Below are 12087 nucleotides of genomic sequence, written 5' to 3' on the forward strand. Positions count from 1 at the left end.
CTGTTTCTACATAGCTCTCCAGACAAGGAAACAGTTTTGTAAAATGTACTTGAGTCTTGAATCTTACCTGCTTCTGAAAAATGGATGCTTTAAATCCATATACTTATGCTATACTGTGTAGTGGCAGGGTTTTTAGGGTGAGCTGAAATAAGTGACGTGTTTGAGATTGCATTTAAAAGGAACTTGCCTGTGAATTGTAGCTAACTGCTTTGAAGGTGGTTTTGTTTTATTGTGTTGAACATACACTTAATGTGGATTCTTTGGTGTTCAATACAACTGAACTTTAAAATTAAGAATTACAGTATGTCCAGATTATTTTTGCCTTGGACAAGAAGTTATACAGTTTTTCAAAGTTGAAATCTATGTTAAGGGAAGTGTTGTTGTTGTAGTTCTGTCCCTTTTTCCTGCATTTCATGACAGTAACAGATTTGTTGTAGGATTCAGAGATGCTCAGTGATCTCTTACTGTCTTGTCTTTTAGATTTTGGTTTACAACACTGCATAAATACATTATCATGCCAAAAACGAAGTGCAAGTTCACACCACAGCTGATGGCCAAATTTACCTGCTTCAAGAAGGGTCGTGATGAGAATGAGGCTGAGTGCACCATATGCAGGCCTGGCACTTACGTGTCTGTTGCACATAAAGCTGCTTTGGATTTGCAAAACCATGTGGACTCAGCGAAGCACAGGGCGGCTGTTCGAGGAGAAAAGTCTTCTTGCAAAGTGACTGATTTCTTTGTGAAACCAGGAACCAAAACGGAGGATGAGATCACTGCATCGGAGGGTACAATGGCCTTCCACACTGTGATGCATCACCACACCTTTAGATCAATGGACTGCACTTCTGACTTGTTCAAGACACTATTCGCTGACTCAGAACTAGCCCGGAAGTTTGCAAGTGCTCGCACCAAGACAGAAGCAATTGTGAGCTCTGTGCTTGCACCACAGTCTGTGGAATATGCCCTGCAAGCAATGAAAGACTACAACATTCCATACTGTGGAGTCTCAACGGATGCAAGCAACCATGGTGCGGTGAAAATATTTCCAGTTCTAGTTCAGTATTTTGACTGGAAGAATGGTGGGTTGCAGTCCAAGCTCATCGAACTGAAAAACACACCAAATGAGACAGCAGATACAATTGCAAACTATGTGAAGGGCACTCTGGAGAAGAACGGCTTGTTGGAGAAGTGCATTGCCTTCACAGGTGACAACTGCAATACCATGTTTGGTGGACTACGGCGGGCTGAGCAAGGGAATAACGTCTTTGCAAACTTGAAAAGGCTGCTGCAGAAGACCACTTTGATTGGTGTGGGTTGCTCAGCACACATTTTGAACAATTGTGTACATTACGGGGCACAGAAACTAGATGTGAAAGTGGATACTAATATTTCTAACATATACCAATACTTCCACATTTACACAGTGAGAACAGAGAGTCTGAAGGAGTTTTGCCATTTTGTGGAAATTGACTATAAACAGATGCTTTCCCACTCCAGGACACGGTGGCTATCCTTATTCCCTGCAATAACAAGGCTACTACAGATGTTTCCAGCCGTGAAGTCCTTCTTTCTTTCTCTAGACGATCCACCTCGTGAGATCCAGAAGTTCTTTGAAGACAGCTTCAGCGAGATCTACCTCTGGCACATGCACGCACTCTTGAGCATGTTCCACAAATACATCGAGGAGCTGGAGCGTGAGAACAACTCCATGGTGGAAGTGTTGAAATGTTTGGACTCTGTCATGTACGTCCTCCATGAACGGGAGACCAACAATTTTTTGTCTCTTAAAGTTAGGGAACTCCTGGGGGAAAATTGCAGGGAGGGACTTGATGCACGGTGTGACTCATTCTGTGCCCAAGTAAATCAGCAGTACAAGAGGTGCATTGACTATCTCCAGAAGTGGATGAGACCCCTAGAAGAGTTCTCAATATTCAAATGGATTGCCCTGACTGAGGAACCAAAATGGGCTGATGTGCAGACTACCATGGAGTACTTGACAGAGAAGGGAGTGGTCATCAATGATGTCAGTTGCTTTGATCAGTTTGCAAATCTGAAAAAATATTTTGAAAGTATGTGTGATGACGTTGACTTCAAAGACTTGATGGCACATCAAAAGTGGACTAAATTTTTTGAAAGTTCAAAAACTGCAGATTACTACTCTGAACTGCTGAAGATCGCACAGTTCTTTTATGCAATTCCGTCACACAATGCAAATGTGGAACGTATCTTCTCGATGATGGAAACACAGTGGATGAAAGAAAGGAGCCAGTTGTCTGTGGAGACACTGAAAGGACTCTTACAGCTTAAATATAATTACAAGAATTGGACTTGCAAGCAGTTTTACCGTTTCCTGTTAAACACTCCACCCCTTTTAAGAAAAATAAGGTCTGGTGAAAAATATTCCAGGTCATGTCAGGAAGAAAAGTCTTAGAATTTGTACAGGAAATAAAAATATGTTAAATTCTGAAACTGCATATTAGGCATTGTATTTTATATTGTATTTTGTATTTTGTATTGAGGCCACACACCCTTGGGGGCCGGACATGTTGAGTTGGCTCCGCCTTGGGGGTGGGCATGTTGGGGTGGCCACACCTCTTGAGGGTGGCCATTTTGTCTTCCTTTTTGGTTTCCAAAATATGGTCACCCTAGACACGAGGTGATGGGCAGGGCTGGAGGCCAGGCCTTTCCCCAGTAAATTGGGGGCCAGTCCCGGTTGCCCCAGAGATCCCTGTTTCTCCGGAGGTCTCTGGGGTTTTCCGGGTCATCTGGTCACCCTAACTTTGAATATTTATAGAAGAGGCCTGGATTGGGTAATTTCCATTTTGATTGGCTGGATATTCTAGCTAGATAGAAAAGAGCAACTTGGAAATGACAAGTTATATTCAGGGAATCCACCTGTGGAGAAACATGCTCTGTGGAATTGAAAGCACTCAGATCCAACTAGAATTCTGAACGTGCTGCTGTAGCTGATGGCATGAGGTGACAGGAATGCAGGCATGCAGCTGGGCGATGGGCTCCAAAACTTCAGAGAAGCATGCATGCCAGCCTTTTCCCATCTATCCATAGGTCTGCGCCAAGTGGACATGTCTTCCTTCAGTCGCAATACATTGATCACATGCATGAACTAGCCCGTTCCTGACAGACCCAACCTTGGCCCGGGAAGTGTCTTTTGGGCCCTGCTGACTTGTAGAGCCTTTTCTTTGTCATCTGTTATCATTTTGCCATCCTCATTAAGTAGTTGAACCGCTATTTCCTTCCTCTATATTTTACTATGCACATACCTGAAAAAAGGTTTATGTTGCTTTTAGCATCCCTTGCTAACCTCAGCTCATTCTCAGCTTTAGCCTTCCTGATGCCATTCCTGCACTTCTCTGCTACCTGTCTGTACTCTTCTTTTGTAGCCTGGCCTACCTTACACTTCTTATGTGTATCCTTTTTTCAATCTATTCATCCATATTCTGTCAAGAATAGGTTGTGAAAACTTGAGTAAATAGCTTACCAGTAGATCAAATTAATGGGGACATATCGTGCAGACTTAACAAAGGAGCTTAAATATCTCTCTGTATGCATTCTGCAGTTTTGAGAAGGAACTGATAACTCTCGGAGAGCTCTACCAACCCAGACATTACTCTTCCCAGAATTCCAGGGACAGTGGGACTTGACATTTCAACTAGGGGTGTGCACGGACCCCCCGCTCCGCTTCTCTTCCAGAGCCACGATTTGTGGATCGGGCCGCTTCGCTCTGCCCCCACTCCACCTATGTCCACTCTGCTCCGTTGCGGAGCTCCGGATCCGGATCGGAGCTCCGTTTTTTCCCCCCCATAGGCTTGCATTAAGCTAAAAAAGTATACAACTTTTTTTCTGTGAAAGTTAGAAACCTCAAGTTTGGCACCATGACACCTCATGGAGGTATACACACGCATGCCAAGACTCAAGGCAGTCCCATCATCCCCTGATTTTTGGGGAATTTATGAAAATCGGGCACCCCATTCACACCCCTTTCGATAGCTCCGTCAATTTGCACGTTAGAAACCTCAAACTCACCACCATGACAGCTTATCCAGGGATACACACACATGCCAAGACTCAAGGCAGTCCCATCATCCCCTGATTTTTGGGGAATTTATTAAAATCAGGCACCCCATTCACATCCCTTTCAATGGCTCCGTCAATTTGTAAGTTAGAAACCTCAAACTCACCACCATGACAGCTTATCCAGGGATACACACGAACGCCAAGACTCAAGGCAGTCCCATCATCCCCTGATTTTTGGGGAATTTATGAAAATCGGGCACCCCATTCACACCCCTTTCGATAGCTCTGTCAATTTGCACGTTAAAAGTTACCTCAAACTCACCACCATGACAGCTTATCCAGGGATACACACGAACGCCAAGACTCAAGGCAGTCCCATCATCCCCTGATTTTTGGGGAATTTATGAAAATTGGGCACCCCATTCACACCCCTTTCGATAGCTCCGTCAATTTGCACGTTAAAAGTTACCTCAAACTCACCACCATGACAGCTTATCCAGGGATACACACGAACGCCAAGACTCAAGGCAGTCCCATCATCCCCTGATTTTTGGGGAATTTATGAAAATCGGGCACCCCATTCACACCCCTTTCGATAGCTCCGTCAATTTGCACGTTAAAAGTTACCTCAAACTCACCACCATGACAGCTTATCCAGGGATACACACGCACGCCAAGACTCAAGGCAGTCCCATCATCCCCTGATTTTTGGGGAATTTATGAAAATCGGGCACCCCATTTGCAGACGTGGACTGTTCTCTGACATTTGGACAGATAAAAAAAGGGAAGTGGACACACTCACAGATGCCATCTAGTCCCACGATCATGCCAAGGTACAAGGCAATCCCATCATCCCCTGATTTTTGGCGGGGCTTAAACCTGCAGACAGCTCAATGGGGCCATTTCAAAGGAAATCCCAAGATGCCATGAATTGGGGAGTAGAGATCATCAACCTAATATGAATCTTCTTCCACACTTGAAAAATGGATTTGGAACTTCCAAAACTCCAAGTGAGCGCAGGAAGGACTTTTCCCCTGAGTCAATGCCAGACACAAACCATCTCTGCGAGGCAGGCAGGGGAGGAGGGAGGGAAGGCAGGCAGGCAGCAGACATTTCTGGGGGCATAAGGAAGTGAGCCAAGGATAAGCCAGTAATGCATATAAAATGGAATAAATAAATAAATAAACGAAGGAGGGGTGGAATTAAAAGCAGCAGTGTTGCTGAATAAACAACAAGAAGAACTTTTTAAAAAAGGCTATGTCTGTCTTTTACCAGTAAGAGGGGGACGTGCACAGGGGAGGGGGAAGCATCTGCCAATTTGACTGGTCCTAGTAGTGACCAGTCTTTTATGAAGCAATGCTCTCAGTTCAAGTCATGAAAGGCATTGCTCCACCAGGCTACTCTCTTTGGAGGGCTCTGAGACCCAGTCTGAAGAAGCAACGCTCTCACTTCAACTCATGAAAGGCATTGCTCCACCAGGCTACTCTCTTTGGAGGGCTCTGAGACCCAGTCTGAAGAAGCAACGCTCTCACTTCAACTCATGAAAGGCATTGTTCCACCAGGCTACTCTCTTTGGAGGCTCTGAGACCCAGTCTTAAGAAGCAACGCTCTCACTTCAACTCATGAAAGGCATTGCTCCACCGGGTTACTCTCTTTGGAGGGCTCTGATGGCCCTCCAAGTACAGGAGAGAGTGAGGGCACGTCCACATGGCATGCCCTAGGGGAGCTCATCTCCTTGCACCACATCTTTTCAGTTGTTCCCCAAAGTTAGGGTGGGTAGCAGTGCTCTCTTATTATTGGCTTAGTATATGATTTCAGGTTGTGTCTGTGCATTTGGTGGGGCTACTGTTTAAAAAAAAACACTGGGAAAAGTCCGTTCAGACTAAGAAAGAGAAGTTCCCAGAATCCCAAGTTACCCGTTTTGCCTATCCCCTCCTCCAACTTTGGGATCATGTGATCATGACCGGGAGTTGACTCTGCCCCTCAGCAATCGAAAAGGTAATCTTTTTCCCGCCTTTACCCTACTTTTAAAAAAATTCTAGCAAGCGAACCGCACCACGCAGAGAGCTGAGAGTAGGCTCAAAATGACCCCCAGCCATGACTCTCTAAGCACAAGAAGTTTCAGAAAGATAGCTTCAAAAACAACACAGTTATCCCCTTTTCTTTTCCGCAATGCAATCCTATGGGCGAAATGTTTCAAAATGGCGATCGGATCGGTCCGCGGAAAGAGAAGCGCTCCGAAAATGGGTGCTTCTCTTCGCCTTGCTTCTAGGGGTCCGCGGTCCGCTTCTACTCCGCCTCTGGGCAAGGCAGAGCAGGCCAATTCGCTCCTGCTTCTACGCTTCTAATCGGAGCGGAGCACATGCCTAATTCAACAGGTTACTTAAAAACATTCCTCTATCTTCCACAAGGTGGCACCTTTTATCCACATTTGAATATGTTGGCTATTATTACTCTATCAAAAAGGCAATTCCAAATGTTTTTCAAGCAAACATAGTCCTAAACAGTTGGCAGTCCAAGCACAATTGGTCACATCACGTGTTTGCAACCAGACAGGGCATTACGTGTTTGCAACCAGACAGGGATCTGATAAACATGAAGTTCCACATGCAGTCTCTATATGCAGCCACTACAATCTGCATGAATGTGATGGTCACAGGAATCATAGAATCATAGAATAGCAGAGTTGGAAGGGGCCTACAAGGCCATCGAGTCCAACCCCCTGCTCAATGCAGGAATCCACCCTGCAACTGTCTGACTTGTTTGATCCTTTGTACATTGTGGACATTTTCAACAGGTCAAAATTCTTGATTGATTGATGGTCTTATATGGTCACATAAAATGAAATCTGGGTCCATCATTTCAAGCAGAGAAATTTATGCCAAGTACATCCAGAAAGATCTTTGAAACTTGGATTGAATGCCCATTCATTGCTTCCAAGATTGATTGAATCTACCCAGACCAGAAAGATTAATTTGAAATCTTGTACTATTTTAAAAAATACTTGTCTCAGGAGCACATTATTTAACTGAAGCTGACAATATTGGAAATAAAGGCAGTGTGAATGGGTTATTTAATCCAGGGATTAAATAATGTTACTAAGCCAATTATTTTTTAAAAGTAGTGCAAGCTTTTTGTTATTTATAGATTTACTTATTTATTACAAGTCAGATTTTTTACATTTATTTATTAGATTTCTATATTGACCATTAGCAGAAGTTCTCCGGGCATAACACAAAATTTTAAACCATACAATACAATAATATTTGTTTTGCTGCGTGGTTTTATCCTGATTGTTCTTTTTATATTGTATTTTGAATTTGTGTTTTTAACCTGTTGGTAGTTTTATTATGGTTTAAATTTTTGTGAACTGCCCAGAGGGCTTCGGCTATTCGGTGGTATAAAAATGTAATAAATAAATAAATAAATAAAGTAGTAAAAGAGAATAATGCTGCAATCGTATTATAATAGCAGCACTAAAAATGCAAAAACAAAAAAGTTTCAACACTGAAGGGCCTTCTTGCCGGCGGCTGTAGTGGAAGTCATGGAGGTAACAAATCGAATGACTGCTGCATTCACCTCTACCTCACGCAATCAGCAGTTTTTAAATGTTACATATTCAGAAGTCTCATTCCTGCAAATGAGACACCCAATGACAACTGTCAGTTTAAAGTTAATGTTTGTAGTGTTGTTTTCATGCACTTATGGCCTAGTAGTAATTCTGCTTGCAAAAGAACTGGTTAAAGCTGTGGTTTAAGGTGTCTTCTGAACAGGGCCTGTATATATTAAACAACAAGCTCCACATCTTTGTAAACTACAGAGCCCTGGAATACCTTTCCAGATTTCTTCTGGGCAGGAACAGACTAATGTGCTTGCGCAAATGCTCTCAAGGCCTTCCAAACAAGCAAATGTGAGTGGATCAATCGTGATTCTGTATTTCTTTAATTTTGCAAGCACACCTTCTTGGAAAAATTAAGAGATATTTTTGAGTTGACTCCTTAAAATTAAGAGGCAGGAGAGATTAATAATTTTGCACCAATGTTTGTCAGGAATACATACACAGCCGTAATTTTTTAGGAAACATTGCACCAGATTTTCAGTTGACAGAAATTTGTTTTGCTGCAAAGCAAATCTTTAATGTGTCAGGTTACACCTTTTGTGGATGTAAGCATAGATGACTTGCACTTTCTCTGCCCAAATTTCAGGTCATATACAAGGCATGTTTTGCAAATACAGACACAAATGAACATCTCTCTATACAAACCCTTTCTTTTGGAAGAGACAAGGAGCATGAAGAGAGGACGTGATGGTTACACATGCTTCCTTATTCTACCATTCTTCTGAGAATTATTGATTTGACTACAGGTTATTTGGTCCTATGCAGGGCCCAAGCCATTTAGAGAAGAAATGTTTACAATTACGTTTTCCAGAAATAGCCAACACTGAGAAGTGAAGAATGTATTTTAACCTACTTGTAAGATGACTGTGAAAACTCTTGTATAACAAACCTTCTTATGAGCTTCACAACATCATCAGTGTTAGTCCAGTGAGTAGCTGCTGTAAAAAAAGGCAAAGTCTATGATAGGCATAATTAGGAAAAGAATTGTGAATAAAATTGCTAATATCATACTCTCCTTATACTAACCTATGGTGCAACCAGACTTAGGCCTCATCTACACCTAGGGTGACCATATTTGGGAAACCAAAAAAGAGGACACCGTGTGTGTGTGTATGGAAGCAGCTTTCTGAGTCCTGCAGAAAGTACGTTATTCCCCCGCCACCTTAAAGAACCCGATTGGAGTGGAGGAGGGGAAAGGCTTTCATTCTGCACCACCACCATCCACACCAATTGGGGCCTTTTCTATAATGTCCACGAATGACCCACTTTCCCCTTTAAGACCTCAATTGGAGCTCGGGGTGGGGGAATGATGTGCCTCAAGAAAGCATGTCATTCCCTCCTGCCATGCTAATGGCAACCTTAAAGGGGAAGGTGTGTCATTCCAGGACATTATTGAAAATTATAGAAAATCCCCCCTGACACCATGGAAAGAACAAAAACCAGGACAAATCCGGAGAAATCCTGACAGTTGGTCACCCTACTACACCAAGCAGGATATTGCACTATGAAAGCAATAGGAAAGTGGTATATAAAAGGCAGAAGCCACACGACTGCTTTATGGCAGTATTGAAGTGCACAGACAACTGTTGGGGCCCATTGGCACATACTATATACCGCTTTCACACCACTATATCCTGCTTGGTGTGGCTCCTGCCTTTCATATACCACTTTCATACTGCAATATCCCGCTTGGTGTAGATGAGGCCTTAGAATGCTGTGTACAGTTCTGGTCATCACACCTAAAGAAAGATATGGTAGAGTTGGAAAAAGTGCAGAAAAGGGCAACTAAATTGATCAAGACGCTGGAGCAACTCCCCTGGGATAGTTTAGCTGAGACAGCTGGGATTGTTTAGCTTGGGAAAGGGGTGAGTAAGGAGAGACAGGATAGAGGAGTGCAAAATGATGCATATTGTGGAGATTGTGGATAAGGAGACATTTTTCTCCCTCTTTCATAATACTAGAACATGAAGTCATTCCATGAAGCTGATTGCTGGGAGATTCAGGACAGATAAAAGGAAGGACTTCTTCAAACAGCACATAGTCAAATTGTGAAATTCAATACAAATTCCTAGAGGAGAATACTTTAATACTTTCATTGGCGGTTACATTAAGACTCAAAAAGCAGATTCATGGTGGGGCTGCCACATTCCAGATAATTTTAGATTACTGGATGTTATAAAATTTCCACAGGAAGCAAAAATTCAGTCACAGGTCCCATCAATGGAAAGTGGCCATTTGAAATCATGGAAACCTTGGACCCAAATTCTGTCGAACCATTAGGGTGACCAACTTGCCAGTTTTGCCCAGAAATCTCTGGGTTTTGGGGCCCTCAGTTCTGGGGGGATTTTGAAATTACAGGAAAATCTCTGGAAAAGGTGTGGGTGGGAGGAGCAGGTTGCATGTTTTTTGGGCCTCAGGAAAGTGCAAAGATTGCCTACACCATTAGTGTGGCTGGGAGAAATCTGCGCACTCACAGATATCCTTCCAGCTATGCTAATGGGTGGTCGATCTGTGCAGTTTCCATTCACCTGTTAAACAAGCACCTGGCTCACCCTCCACCCATGCCAATTGAGGCTGAATGGGTCTCTTAATGCTTGCAATAAAAGACCCTTTCAGCATCAATTGGCACAGGTGGGGCATGAGCCAGGCGCATGTTTACTGGGCCTCATGTTGTTCCCAGAAGTCCCTCTTCTCTCATGACTTCCAGGAGAGCCAAGGAAGCTGGCTGCTCACTTGCTGACTTTCCCAGGTCTCCCAGATGTCGCACGAGAAGTCCATTGCAAGGTTGCTAGTTTGTTGTACTAGATTTTTCTGCACTTGTCAACTGCTTCATTTCAGTATGCTGAATGTGTGAGTATGGATCCTGACTTGAAATGGATATGAGAAAGGTGATGGGGAAAGAGTGTTAAATGATAGAAAAGGTGAGACTATGGTCATCCAGTGAAGGATTTGCAGAAAGAAAGATATTTGAAGGAAGAGGAGACTACACTTCACATAGTATAGCAAAAACTTCGAAGTACAGCAAAAGCTACAGAAGTAGGAATGAGTGAAGTTAATATCAGATACATTGAATATCAGATACACTTGCTCTTTATTTCAGTGATGTTAACATTAAGATATTATGTAGAACAGGTTTGTCTTAATTGTGAGCTGTAGAATCAGACATGTGATCAAGGCCACACCTCCTTGGGGAATGGTCATGTCAGGATGGATATGCCTCCTTGGGGGCTGGCCATGTTAGGTCTTCCATTTTGGTTTCCAAAATATGGTCACCCCAAGAACCATAGACAACATGCCATATCCCACATTACAAGCCTACATCAATAATACCATGTCAGCCTGCTTTCCACTAAACAGGGGCATCAGGACAGACAGTCGCACCCCCACTAAACTCTTTGTCCTATCATCAGATCCTGTCTCCAAACTAATTGGACATAACCACAGGGACTGCAGCCTCTGAGCTGGTCTCACTGAGGAACAAATATCCTTCCCTCCAAAGACCTTGCCATAAGCCAAATCTGATCACCACCTTAGGCAGCATGACTAGGCAAGAGGTGATAAAGAGACCTGCCCCTTTAAGGATCTCCATTCTCCAGAAAGGAGGCAGAGCCTGGGGATGGCAGGGTAGTAGTCAGGTTGGAGGACTATAGAATTATTTAGTTGGACTTCCAAAAGGCTTTTGTCAATGTCCCTCACCAAAAATTCCTGAGCAAACTTAGCAGTCATGGAATAAGAGGAGAGGTTCTCTTATGCATCAGTAACTGGTTAAATAACAGAAAGCAGAAAGTAGAACTAAATGTGAAATTCTTCCAATGGAGGGAAGTAAGTAGTGCGGTCCCACAGGGATCTGTATTGGGACAAACCTGTTCATAAATGATCTGGAATTAGTAGTGAGCACTGAAGTGACCAAGTTTACCAATGACACCAGATTATTTAGGGTTGTTAAAACAAAAAGGTATTGTAAGAGCTCCAAAGGGATCTCTCCAAGCTGGGAGAGTAGGCATCCAAATGGCAGGTGCGGTTCAATGTAAGCAAAGGTAAGGTAATGCACGCTGGGGCAAAAAATCCCAACTTCAAGTATAATCTGATGGGATCTGAGCTAGCAGTGAGCAACCAAGAATGAGATCTTGGGGTTGTGGTGGACAGCCTGATGAAAATGTCAATGCAGCTGCTTTGGAGGACGTGCACATTGTTCCATATTATAGGTTGTTTCAATACAAAGTCCATCCTTATTATTACCTCCTTCCAAAGAGGAGCAACTATGGGACATTGCCAAAATAGATGAGTTAAAGAAGCATTAGATGCATTACATCTCCAACAATTGTGCAAGTTAGACAACCCCTTATTGGAAAGGCGTTGTGGAGTCCAGTAAACGTGAAACAGATTTTTTTTGCTGAATAAGAAGTAGCCTGAGATCCATAGACGCTTCAGAT

The sequence above is a fragment of the Elgaria multicarinata genome, chromosome 1, assembly GCF_023053635.1.
Source record: "Elgaria multicarinata webbii isolate HBS135686 ecotype San Diego chromosome 1, rElgMul1.1.pri, whole genome shotgun sequence".
NCBI lineage: Eukaryota > Metazoa > Chordata > Lepidosauria > Squamata > Anguidae > Elgaria > Elgaria multicarinata.